This window comes from Aristolochia californica, unplaced genomic scaffold, assembly GCF_029961685.1.
Source record: "Aristolochia californica isolate CCGP_79_NKW_82.1479 unplaced genomic scaffold, dmAriCali1.0.hap1 SCAF_6, whole genome shotgun sequence".
NCBI classification, from domain to species: Eukaryota; Viridiplantae; Streptophyta; class Magnoliopsida; order Piperales; family Aristolochiaceae; genus Aristolochia; species Aristolochia californica.
In genome coordinates, this window is record NW_027182257.1 from 12,284,385 (window position 1) to 12,296,941 (window position 12,557).

A 12,557-nucleotide genomic window follows, 5' to 3' on the forward strand; every position below is an offset into this window, starting at 1 on the left:
TTGTAAGGTTGTAAGGTCCGCTCTTTATAAAATAGGCAAAAAGTAGGTTGTTTGACTCTAGTAAATATCCCACCGCACGTTAACTTGAGAATTTAATTTTTTCTACTCCTTGAAATTTTTGGCTCATTAAGTCATTTTCATCTTCAACATATTTCAGGCATGCATATCCACCACATTTAAAACATGTTAGAATCAATTAGAAATCTCTTTCTTATAAAATTCCATCAGGCTATTAGGGGTTGTACTAGTGGAATTCCCAAACAATAATAACAAAACTTTGGTGTTCATTTTTAGTGCGTGAAATAATTTTCTTCCCTTACATTTTTTATAGTTTTCAATTTTTTGCATACATAAACTTTAAGATTTTCATTTTGTTGCGATCTATTTGCCTTACCTTTTTGGTTACAAGAAAAATGGAACAGTGAAAACTTAAGTTTGGATTTGAAAAATAATTGAACATCCATAAAGGAAATGCAAAAATGCTGAGAGAGATAATTCCAAAAAGTATCTGTGATTTTTAAGGGTGGTAAACTCTTTTAGTTTTTTATATATTGGGTTTGGCAGTCATCGGAAGAGGGCGGGAGAGGTATTTTTAACTGCGTGTTGATTCGCAAACCATAAGTCATATCTAACAAAAATTACGGCGGTTACACATCATTAATCGATCAAAACATTTATGATGATTTATCATTGTTAGGTCCGCTTTTTGTAACATAGGCAAAAAGCGGGTTGCTTGGCTCTGGTAAATATCTCACCACACGTTAACTTGAGAATTTAATTTTTTCTACTCCTTGAAATCTTTGGATCATTAGGACATTTCCATCTTCAACACGTCTTAGGCATATATGTTCACCACATTTAAAACATGTTAGGATCAACTAGAAATCGCTTTCTTATAAAATTCCACCTAGCTATTAGGAGTTGTACTAGTGAAATTTTCCAAACATGGATAACAAAACTTTGGTGTTCATATTTAGTGTGTGAAATAATTTTCTTCCCTTAAATTTATTATAGTATTCAATTTTTTGCTTACATAAACTCTAAGATTTTCATTTTGTAGTCATCTATTTGCCTTATCTTTTTGTTTACGAGAAAAATTGGAGAGCGAAAACTCAAGTTCGGATTTAAAAAAAAATTGGACATCCAAAATGGAAATGTACTAATGCAGAGAGAGATAATTCCAAAAAGTATATGTGATTTTTAAGGATGGTAAACTCTTTTAGTTTTTTATATATTGGGTTTTGCAATCATCGGAAGAGGGGTTGAGGCCTTTTTAACCGAGTGTTGACTCCCAAACCAAAAGTCATTTCTAACAAAAATTAAAGCCGTCACAAATCAATAATCGATCAAAAAATTTACAGTGATCTATGATTGTTAGGCCCACTTTTTTTAAAATAGGCAAATAATGGGTTGTTTGGCTCTGGTAAATATCCCACTACATGTTTACTTGGGAATTTAATTTTTTCTACCCGTTGAAATTTTTGGATCATTAGGTCATTTACATCTTCAACATGTTTCAGGTATGCATATCCAACACATTTAAAACATGTTAGGATTAATTAGAAATCTCTTTCTTATAAAATTCCACCTACTAGTGGAATTTCCCAAACATGGATAACAAAACTTTGGTATTCATTTTTAGTGTGTGAAATAATATTCTTCTCTTAAATTTATTATAGTTTTAAATTTTTTGCATACATAAACTCTAAAATTTTCATTTTGTTGTGATCTATTTGCCTTCTCTTTTTGTTTCCAATAAAAATGGGTGAGTGAAAACTCAAGTTTGGAATTGAAAACAAATATAACATCCAAATTGGAAATGCAAAAATGATGAGAGAGATAATTCCAAAAGTATCTGTGATTTTTAAGGATTGTAAACTCTTTTTGCATTTTCAATATTGGGTTTTGCAATCATCGGAAGAGAGGGGTGAGGAATTTTTAACTGAATCTTGACTCCCAAACCATAAGTCATTTTAAAAAAACATTATAGTAACGACACATCCTTAATCGATCAAAACATTTACAATGATCTAGGATTGTTAGGTCCGCTTTTTGTTAAATAGGTCAAAAGTGGATTGTTTGGCTCTGGTAGAAATATCCCACCGCACGTTAACTTGAGAATTTAATTTTTTCTTCTCCTTGAAATTTTTAGATCATTAGGTCATTTGCATCTTCAACATGTTTAAGGCATGTATACCCACCACATTTAAAACATGTTAGGATCAATTAGAAATCTCTTTCTTATAAAATTCCACCAAGCTATTAGGGGTTGTTGTAGTGGAATTTCACAAACATGGATAACAAAACTTTTCTGTTCATTTTTAGTGCGTGAAATAATTTTCTTCACTTAAATTTCTTATAGTTTTCAATTTTTTGCATACATAAACTCTAAAATTTCATTTTGTTATGACCTTTTTGCCTTTTCTTTTTGTTTACGAGAAAAATGGGAGAGTGAAAACTCAAGTTTGGATTTGAAAATAAATTGAACATCCAAATTGGAAATGCACAAATGCTGAAAGAGATAATTCCAAAAATTATCGGTGATTTTTAAGGATTGTAAACTCTTTTAGTTTTTTTCAATATTGGGTTTTGTAATCATCGGAAGAGGGGGCGTGGCATTTTTAATTGAATATTGACACCCAAACCATAAGTCATTTTTAACAGAAATTATAGCCGTTAGACATCATTAATTTATTAAAACATTTGTGATGATCTATGACTGGTAGGTCCGCTTTTTGTGAAATAGGTAAAAAGTGGGATGTTTTGCTCTGGTAAATATCCCATCGCACGTTAACTTTAGAATTTAATTTTTTCTTCTTGAAATTTTTGGATCATTAAGTCATTTGTATCTTCATCATGTTTCTGGCATGCATATCCACCACATTTAAAACATGTTAGAATCAATTAGAAATCTCTTTGTTATAAAATTCCACCAAGCTATTATGGGTTGTGCTACTGGAATTTCCCAAACATGGATAACAAAACTTTGATGTACATTTTTAGTACGTGAATAATTTTCTTCACATACATTTATTATAATTTTCAATTTTTTGCATATATAAACTCTAAAAGTTTCATTTTGTTGTGATGTATTTGCGTTATCTTTTTGTTTACAAGAAAAATGGGGGGGGGGGGGGGGGTAAAAACTCAAATTTGGATTTGAAAAAAAATTGAACATCTAAAATGGAAATGCAAAAATACTGAGAGAGATAATTCCAAAAAGCATCTTTGAATTTGAAGGATTGTAAACTCTTTTAGTTTTTTATATATTGGGTTTTGCAATAATCAGAATAGGGGGGCGAAGCATTTTTAATTGAGTGTTGACTCCCAAACCATAAGTCATTTCTAAAAAAAATTATAGCCGTTACACATCACTAATCGATCAAAACATTTATGATGATCTATGATTTTTATATCCACTTTTTGTAAAATCGGTTACAAGTGGGTTGTTTGGCTCAGGTAAATATCCCACCACATGTTTACTTGAGAATTTAATGTTTTCTACTCATTGAAATTTTTGGATCATTAAGTCATTTTCTTCTTCAACATGTTTCAAGCATACATATCCACCACATTTAAAACATGTTAGGATATTTTAGAAATCTTTTTCTTATAAAATTCCACCAAGAAATTAGGGTTTGTTCTAGTGGAATTTCCCAAACATGGATAACAAAACTTTGGTGTTCATTTTTAGTGCGTGAAATAATTTTCTTCACTTACATTAATTATAGCTTTTAGTTTTTTGCATACATAAATTCTAAAATTTTCATTTTGCAGTGATCTATTTGCCTTATCTTTTTGTTTACGACAAAAGGGAAAAGGAAAACTCTAGTTTGGATTTGAAAAAAAGTTGAACATCCAAAATGGAAATGCACAAATGCTAAGAGAGATAATTCCGAAAGGTATCTGCGATTTTTAAGGATTGTAAACTCTTTTAGTTTTTCATATATTGGGTTTTGCAATTGTCGGAAGAGGCGGGGTGGGGCATTTTTAACTGAGTGTTGACTCCCAAACCATCAGTCATTTCTGAAAAAACTTATAGTCATTACACATCAATAATCAATCAAAATTTTTACGATGATCTATGAATTTTAGGTTTGCTTTTTGTAAAATAGGCAAAAAGTGGGTTGTTTAGCTTTGGTAAATATTTCACCTTACGTTAAGTTGAGAATTTAATTTTTTCTACTCGAAATTTTTGGATCATTAGGTCATTTCCATCTTCAACTTATTTTTGGCATGCATATCCACCACATTTAAAACATATTAGGATCAGTTCGAAATATCTTTCTTGTAAAATTTCACCAAGATATTCGGGGTAGTACTAGTGGAATTTCTCAAACATGGATAACAAAACTTTGGTGTTCATTTTTAGTGCGTGAAATAATTTTCTTCACTTACATTTATTATAGTTTTAAATTTTTTGCATTCATAAACTCTAAAATTTCATTTTGTTATGACCTTTATCCCTTTTGTTTTTGTTTACCATAAAAATGGGTGAGTGAAAACTCAAGTTTCGATTTGAAAAACAATTGAACCTCTAAATTGGAAATGCACAAATACTGAGAGAGATAATTCCAAAAAGTATCTGTGATTTTTAAGGATTGTAAACTCTTTTAGATTTTTCAATATTGGGTTTTGCAATCATCGGAAGAGGGGGGTGAGGCATTTTAACTAAATATTGACTCCCAAACCATAAGTCATTTTTAATAAAAATTATAGCCGGTACACATCATTAATCGATAAAAAATTTAACGATGAACAAAGATTGTTAGGTCCACTTTTTGTAAAATAAGAAAAAAGTGGGATGTTTGGCTACGGTAAATATCCTATCACACGTAAACTTGAGAATTTAATTTTTTCTACTCCTTAAAATTTTTGGATAATTAGGTCATTTACATCTTCATCATGTTTCTGGCATGCATATCCACCACATTTAAAACATGTTAGGATCAATTAGAAATATCTTTCTTATAAAATTCCACCAAGCTATTAGGGGTTAAACTAGTGGAATTTTTCAAACATGGATAACAAAACTTTGGTGTTCATTTTTAGTGCGTGAAATAATTTTCTTCACATAAATTTAATATACTTTTCAATTTTTTAGATACATAAACTCTAAAATTTCATTTTGTTATGACCATTTTCCCTTTTCTTTTTGTTTACGATAAAAATGGGAGAGTGAAAACTCAAGTTTGGATTTGAAAAAGAATTGAACCTCCAAATTGGAAATGCTCAAATACTGAGTGAGATAATTCCAAAAAGTAACTGTGATTTTTAAGGATTGTAAACTCTTTTAGATTTTTCAATATTGGGTTTTGCAATCATCGGAAGAGGGGGGCGAGGCATTTTTAACTGAATATTGACTCCCAAACCATAAGTCATTTTTAACAAAAATTATAGCCGGTACACGTCATTAATCGATCAAAACATTTACAATGATCTATGATTGTTAGGTCCACTTTTTGTAAAATAGGAAAAAAGTGGGATGTTTGGCTCTGGTAAATATCCTATCGCACGTAAACTTGAGAATTTATTTTTTTCTACTCCTTGAAATTTTTGGATCATTAGGTCATTTGCATCTTCATCATGTTTCTAGCATGCATATTCACCACATTTAAAACATGTTAGGATCAATTAGAAATCTCTTTCTTATAAAATCCCACCAAGCAATTAGGGGTTACTAGTGGAATTTCTCAAACATGGTTAACAAAACTTTGGTGTTCATTTTTAGTACAAGAAATAATTTTCTTCACTTAAATTTATTATACTTTTCAATTTTTTGCATACATAAACTCTATAATTTCATTTAGTTATGACTTTTTTGCCTTCTCTTGTTGTTTACGAGAAAAATGGGAGAGTGAAAACTCAAGTTTGGATTTGAAAAATAATTGAACATCCAAATTGGAAATGCACAAATTTTGTGGGAGATAATCCAAAAAGTATCTGTGATTTTTAAGGATTGTAAACTCTTTTATGTTTTTCAATAATGGGTTTTGCAACCATCGAAAGAGGGGGGCGAGGTATTTTTAGCTGAATATTGACTCCCAAGCCATAAGTCATTTTTAACAAAAATTATAGCCATTACATATCATTAATCGACCAAAACATTTACGATGATCTATGATTGTTAGGTCCGCTTTTTGTAAAATAGTTAGAAATTGGAATGTTTGGCTCTAGTAAATTTCCCATCGCACGTTAACTTGAGAATTTAATTTTTTCTACTCCTAGAAATTTTTGGATCATTAGGTCATTTGCATCTTCATCATGGCATGCATATCCACCACATTTAAAACATGTTAGGATCAATTAAAAATATCTTGATTATAAAATTCCACCAAGCTATTAAGGGTTGTACTAGTGGAGTTTCCCAAACATGGATAACAAAACTTTGGTGTGCGTTAAATAATTTTCTTCACATACATTTTTTATAATTTTCAAATTTTTGCATATATAAACTCTAAAATTTTCATTTTGTTGTGATTTTTTGCCTTATCCTTTTTTACGAAAAAAATGGGTGCATAAAAACTCAAATTTGGATTTGAAAAAAAATTGAACATCTAAAATGGAAATGCACAGATACTGAGAGAGATAATTTCAAAAAGTATCAGTGAATTTGAAGGATTGTAAACTCTTTTAGTTTTTTGTATATTGGGATTTGCAATAATCGGAAGAGGGGGCGAGGCATTTTTAACTGAGTGTTGACTCCCAAACCATAAGTCATTTCTAAAAAAAATTATAGCCGTTACACATCACTAATCGATCAAACATTTACGATGATCTATGATTGTTATATCCAATTTTTTAAAATAGGTAAAAGTAGGTTGTTTGGCTCAGGTAAATATCCCACCACATGTTAACCATAGAATTTAATTTTTTCTACTCCTTGAAATTTTTGGATCATTAAATCGTTTTCATCTTCAACATGTTTCAGGCATGCATATCCACCACATTTAAAACATGTTAGGATCAATTAAAAATCTCTTTCTTATAAAATTCCACCAAGCAATTAGGGTTTGTACATGTGGAATTTCCCATACATGGATAACAAAACTTTGGATTTCATTTTTAGTGCATGACATAATTTTCTTCACTTACATTAATTAGAGCTTTCTTTTTTTTGCATACATAAACTGTAAAATTTTCAGTTTGTAGTGATCTATTTGGATTATCTTTTTGTATACGAGAAAAAGGGAGAGTTGAAACTCTAGTTTGGATTTGAAAAAAACTGAACATCCAAAAAGGAAATGCACAAATGCTGAGAGAGATAATTTTGAAAGGTATCTACGATTTTTAAGGATTATAAACTCTTTTATTTTTATATATATTGGGTGTGTTGACTCCCAAACCATATGTCATTTCTTACAAAAATTATAGTTGTGTATTACACATCAATAATCGATCAAAACATTTACGATGATCTATGATTGTTAGGTTTGCTTTTGGTAAAATAGGCAAAAATTGGGTTGTTTGGTTTTGGTAAATACCCCATCGCACGTTAACTTGAGAATTTAATTTGTTCTACTCCGTGAAATTTTTGGATCATTTGGTCATTTCCATCTTCAACCTGTTTTAGGCATGCATATCCAACACATTTAAAGTATGTTAGGATTAATTAGAAATCTCTTTCTTATAAAATTCCACCAAGCTATTAGGGGTTGTACTAGTGGAATTTCCCAAACATGGATAACAAAACTTTGGTGTTCATTTTTTGTGCGTCAAATAATTTTATTCACTTACATTTATTATAGTTTTCAATTTTTTGGAAACATAAACTCTAAAATTTTCATTTTGTTGTGATTTGTTTGCCTATCTTTTTGTTTACGAGAAAAATGGGTGAGTGAAAACTCATGTTTGGATTTGAAAAAAAATTGAATATCTAAAATGGAAATACACAAATGCTGAGAAAGATAATTCAAAAAAGTATCTGTGATTTTTTAAGGATGTACAACTCTTTTAGTTTTTTATATTTTGGGATTTGCAATAATCCGAACAGGGGGGCGAGGCATTTTTAACTGAGTGTTGATTCCCAAACCATAAGTAATTTCTAACAAAAATTATGGCCGTTACACATCATTAATCGATCAAAATGATTACGATGATCTATGATTGTTAGTCCCGCTTTTTGTAAAATAGGCAAAAAGTGGGCTGTTTGGCTCTGGTAAATATCCTACCGCTCATTAACTTGAGAATTTAATTTTTTCTACTCGAAATTTTTGGATCACTAGGTCTTTTGCATCTTCAACACTTTTCAAGCATGCAAATGCACCACATTTAAAACATGTTAGGATCAATTAGAAATCTCTTTCTTATAAAATTGCATCAAGCTATGAGGGATTGTACTAGTGGAATTTCCCAAACATGGATAACAAAACTTTGGTGTTCATTTTTATTGCATGAAATAATTTTCTTTACATACATTTTTATATTTTTTTAGTTTTTCCATTAATAAACTATAAGATTTTCATTTTGTTGTGATCTATTTTCCTTATCTTTTTGTTTACGAGGAAGATAGGAGAGTGAAAATTCAAGTTTGCAATTGAAAAAAAATTGAACATCAAAAATGGAAATTCACAAATGCTGAGAGAGATAATTCCAAAAAGTATATGTGATTTGTAAGGATGGTAAACTCTTTTAGTTTTTTTATATATTTGATTTTGCAATCGTCGGAAGATTCGTGAGGCCTTTTTAACTGAGTGTTTACTCCCAAACCATCAGTCATTTCTAACAAAAATTATATCCTTTACACATAAATAATCGATCAAAATTTTTTTGATGATCTTTGATTGTTAGGTCCGCTATTTGTAAAATTGGCAAAAAGTGTTTTGTTTGGCTCTGGTCAAAGTCCCACCGTACGTTAACTTGAGAACTTAATTTTTTCTACTCGAAATATTTGGATCACTAGGTCATTTGCATCTTCAACACATTTCAGGCATGCATATCCACCACATTTAAAACATGTTAGGATCTATTAGAAATCACTTTCTTATAAAACTCCACAATGGTATAAAGGATTGTACTAATGGAATTTCCCAAACATGGATAACAAAACTTTGGTGTTCATTTTTAGTGCGTGAAATAATTTTTTTCACTGACATTTATTATAGTTTCAATTTTTTTCTTACATAAACTCTAAAATTATCATCATGTTCCGATCTATTTGCCATATCTTTTTGTTTACGAGAATAATAGGAGAGTGAAAATAGAAATGCACAAACGCTGAAAGAGATAATTCCAAAATGTATATGTTATTTTTAAGGATGGTAAACTCTTTTAGTTTTTTATATATTGGGTTTTGCAATCATCGGAAGGGGGGGGGGGGGAGGAATTTTTAAGTGAGTGTTGATTCCCAAGCCAAAAGTCATTTTGAACAAAAATTTTGGCCGTTACACTTCATTAACGATCAAAACATTTATGATGATCGATGATTTTAAGGTCCACTCGTTGTAAAATAGCCAAAAACTGGGTTGCTTTTCTCTAGTAAATATCCCACCGCACGTTAACTCGAGAATTTAATTTTTTCCACTTGAAATATTTGGATCATTAGGTTGTTTTCATCTTGAACATGTTTCAGGCATGCATATCCACCACATTTAAAACATTTTAGAATCAATTGGAAATCTCTTTCATAAAAAAATCCACCAAGCTATTAGGGGTTATACTAGTGGAATTTCCCAAACATGGATAACAAAACTTTGGTGTTCATTTTTAGTGCATGAAATAATTTTCTTCACTTACATTTATTATAGTTTTCATTTTTTAGCATTAACAAACTCTAAAATTTTCATTTTGTTGTGATCTATTTGCCTAATTTTTTTGTTTACGGGATAAATGGGAGAGTCAAAAATCAAGTTTGGATTTGAAAAAAAAATGAACATCTAAAATGGAAATGTACAAATGCTGAGAGAGATAATTCTGAAAAGTATCTGTGATTTTTAACAATGGTAAACTCTTTTAGTTTTTTATATATTGGGATTTGCAATTATCGGAAGAGGGGGTGTGAGGCCTTTTTAACTAAGTGTTGAATCCCTAACCATAACTCATTTCTAACAAAATAATAGTCGTTACACATCAATAATTGATCAAAAAATTTATGATGATCTATGAATGTTAGATCCCCGTTTTGTAAAATAGGCAAAAAGTGGGTTGTTTGGCTCTAGTAAATATCCCACCGCATGTTAACTTGAGAATTTAATTTTTTTCTACTCCATGAAATTTTTCGATCATTAGGTCATTTGCATCTTCAACATGTTTCAGGCATGCATATCCACTACTTTTAAAACATGTTAGGATCAATTAGAAATATCTTTCCAATAAAATTCCACCAACCTATTAGGGGTTGTACTAATGGAATTTCTCAAACATGGATAACAAAACTTTGGTGTTAATTTTTAGAGCGTGAAATAATTTTATTCACTTAAATTTATTATAGTTTTCAATTTTTTGCATACATAAACTCTAAAATTTTCATTTTGTTGTGATCTATTTGCCATACATTTTTTTACGAGAAAAATGGGAAAGTGAAAACTCAAGTTTTGACCTGAAAAATAATTGAACTTCCACAAAGGAAATTCAAAAATGCTGAGAGACATAATTCCAAAAAGTATTTGTGATTTTTAAGGATGATAAACACTTTTAGGTTTTTTTATACTGGGTGTTGCAATCATCGGGAGAGAGGTGGCGAGGAATTTTTAATTGAGTGTTGACTCCCAAACCATAAGTCATTTCTAACAAAAATTATAGTCGTTACACATCAATAATTGATAAAAACCTTTACAATGATCTACATAGATCCACGTTTTTTAAAATTCGGAAAAAGTGGGTTGTTTGGCTCTGGTAAATATCCCACCGCACGTTAAGTTGAGAATTTAATTTTTTCTTCTCCTTTAAATTTTTGGATTATTAGGTCATTTGCATCTTCAATACATTTCTGACTTGCCCTTCCACATTTAAAATATGTTAGGATCAATTAGAAATCTCTTTCTTATAAAATTCCACCTAGCTATAAGGGGTTGTACTAGTGGAATTTCTGAAATATGGATAAAAAAACTTTGGTGTTCATTTTTAGAGTGTGAAATAATTTTCTTCACTTACATTTATTATAGATTTCAATTTTTTGCACACATAAACTCTAAAATTTTCCTTTTGTTGGGATCTTTTTGCCTAATCTTTTTGTTTGGGAGAAAAATGAGAGAGTGAAAACTTAAGTATGGATTTGAAAAAAAATTGAACATCCAAATTGGAAATTCACAAATACGGAGAGATATAATTCCATAAAGTATGGTTGAATTTTAAGGATTGTAAACTTTTTTGTTTTTTATATATTAGGTTTTGCAATCATCGGAAAAGGGGGAGGGGGGCGGCAAATAATATATAACTGTGTGTTAACTTCCAAACCATAAGTCATTTCTAAAAATAATCTTACCTATTACACATAATTAATCGATCAAAAAATTTACGATGATCAATGATTGTTACGTCCGCTTTTGGTAAAGTAGGCAAAAAGTGGGTTGTTTGGCTCTGGTAAATATCCCACTGTATGTTAACTTCAGAATTTAATTTTTTCTACTCACAATTTTTGGATCATTAGGTCATTTGCATCTTCAACATGTTTCAGGCATTTTTATCCACATTTAAAACATGTTAGGATCAAATAGAAATCGCTTACTTATAAAATTTCACCAAGCTCTAATAGGTTGTTCTAGTAGAATATCCCAAACATGGATAACAAAACTTTGGTGTTCTTTCTTAGTGTGTGATATAATTTTCTCCACTCACATTTATTATAGTTTTCAATATTTTGCATACATAAACTCTAAAATTTTAATTTTGTTGTGATCTATTTGCCTTATCTTTTTGTTTACGAGAAAAAAAGGGAGAGTGAAAACTCAAGTTTGGATTAGAAAACAAATTGAACATCTAAAATGGAAATGTGCAAATGCTGAGAGAGATAATTCCAAAAAGTATCTGTGATTTTTAAGGATTTTAAACTCTTTTAATTTTTTATATAATAGGTTTTTCAATCATCAGAGAAGGGGGGCGAGGCACTTAGAACTGAGTTTTGACTCCCAAACCATAAGTCTTTTCTAACAAAAATTATAGCCGTTAAACATTATTAATCGATCAAAATATTTACGATGATCTACGATTGCTAGGTCCCTTTTTTTATTAACATGCAAAAACTAGGTTGTTTGGCTCTATTAAATATCCCTTCACACATCAACTTGAAAATCTAATTTTTTCTACTCCTTGAAATTTTTCGATCATTTGGTCATTTGCATCTTCAACATGTTTCAGGCATGCATATCCACATTTAAAACATGTTAGGATCAATTAGAAATCTCTTTCTTATAAAATTCCACCAAGCTTTTAGGGCTTGTACTAGTGGAATTTCCCAAACATGGATAACAAAAATTTGCTGTTCATTTTTAGTGCGTGAAATAATTTTCTTCACTTACATTTATTATAGTTTTCAATTTTTTTCATACATAAACTCCTATAGTTTCATTGTGTTGTGATCTATTTGCCTTATCTTTTTGTTTACGAGAAAAATGGGAGAG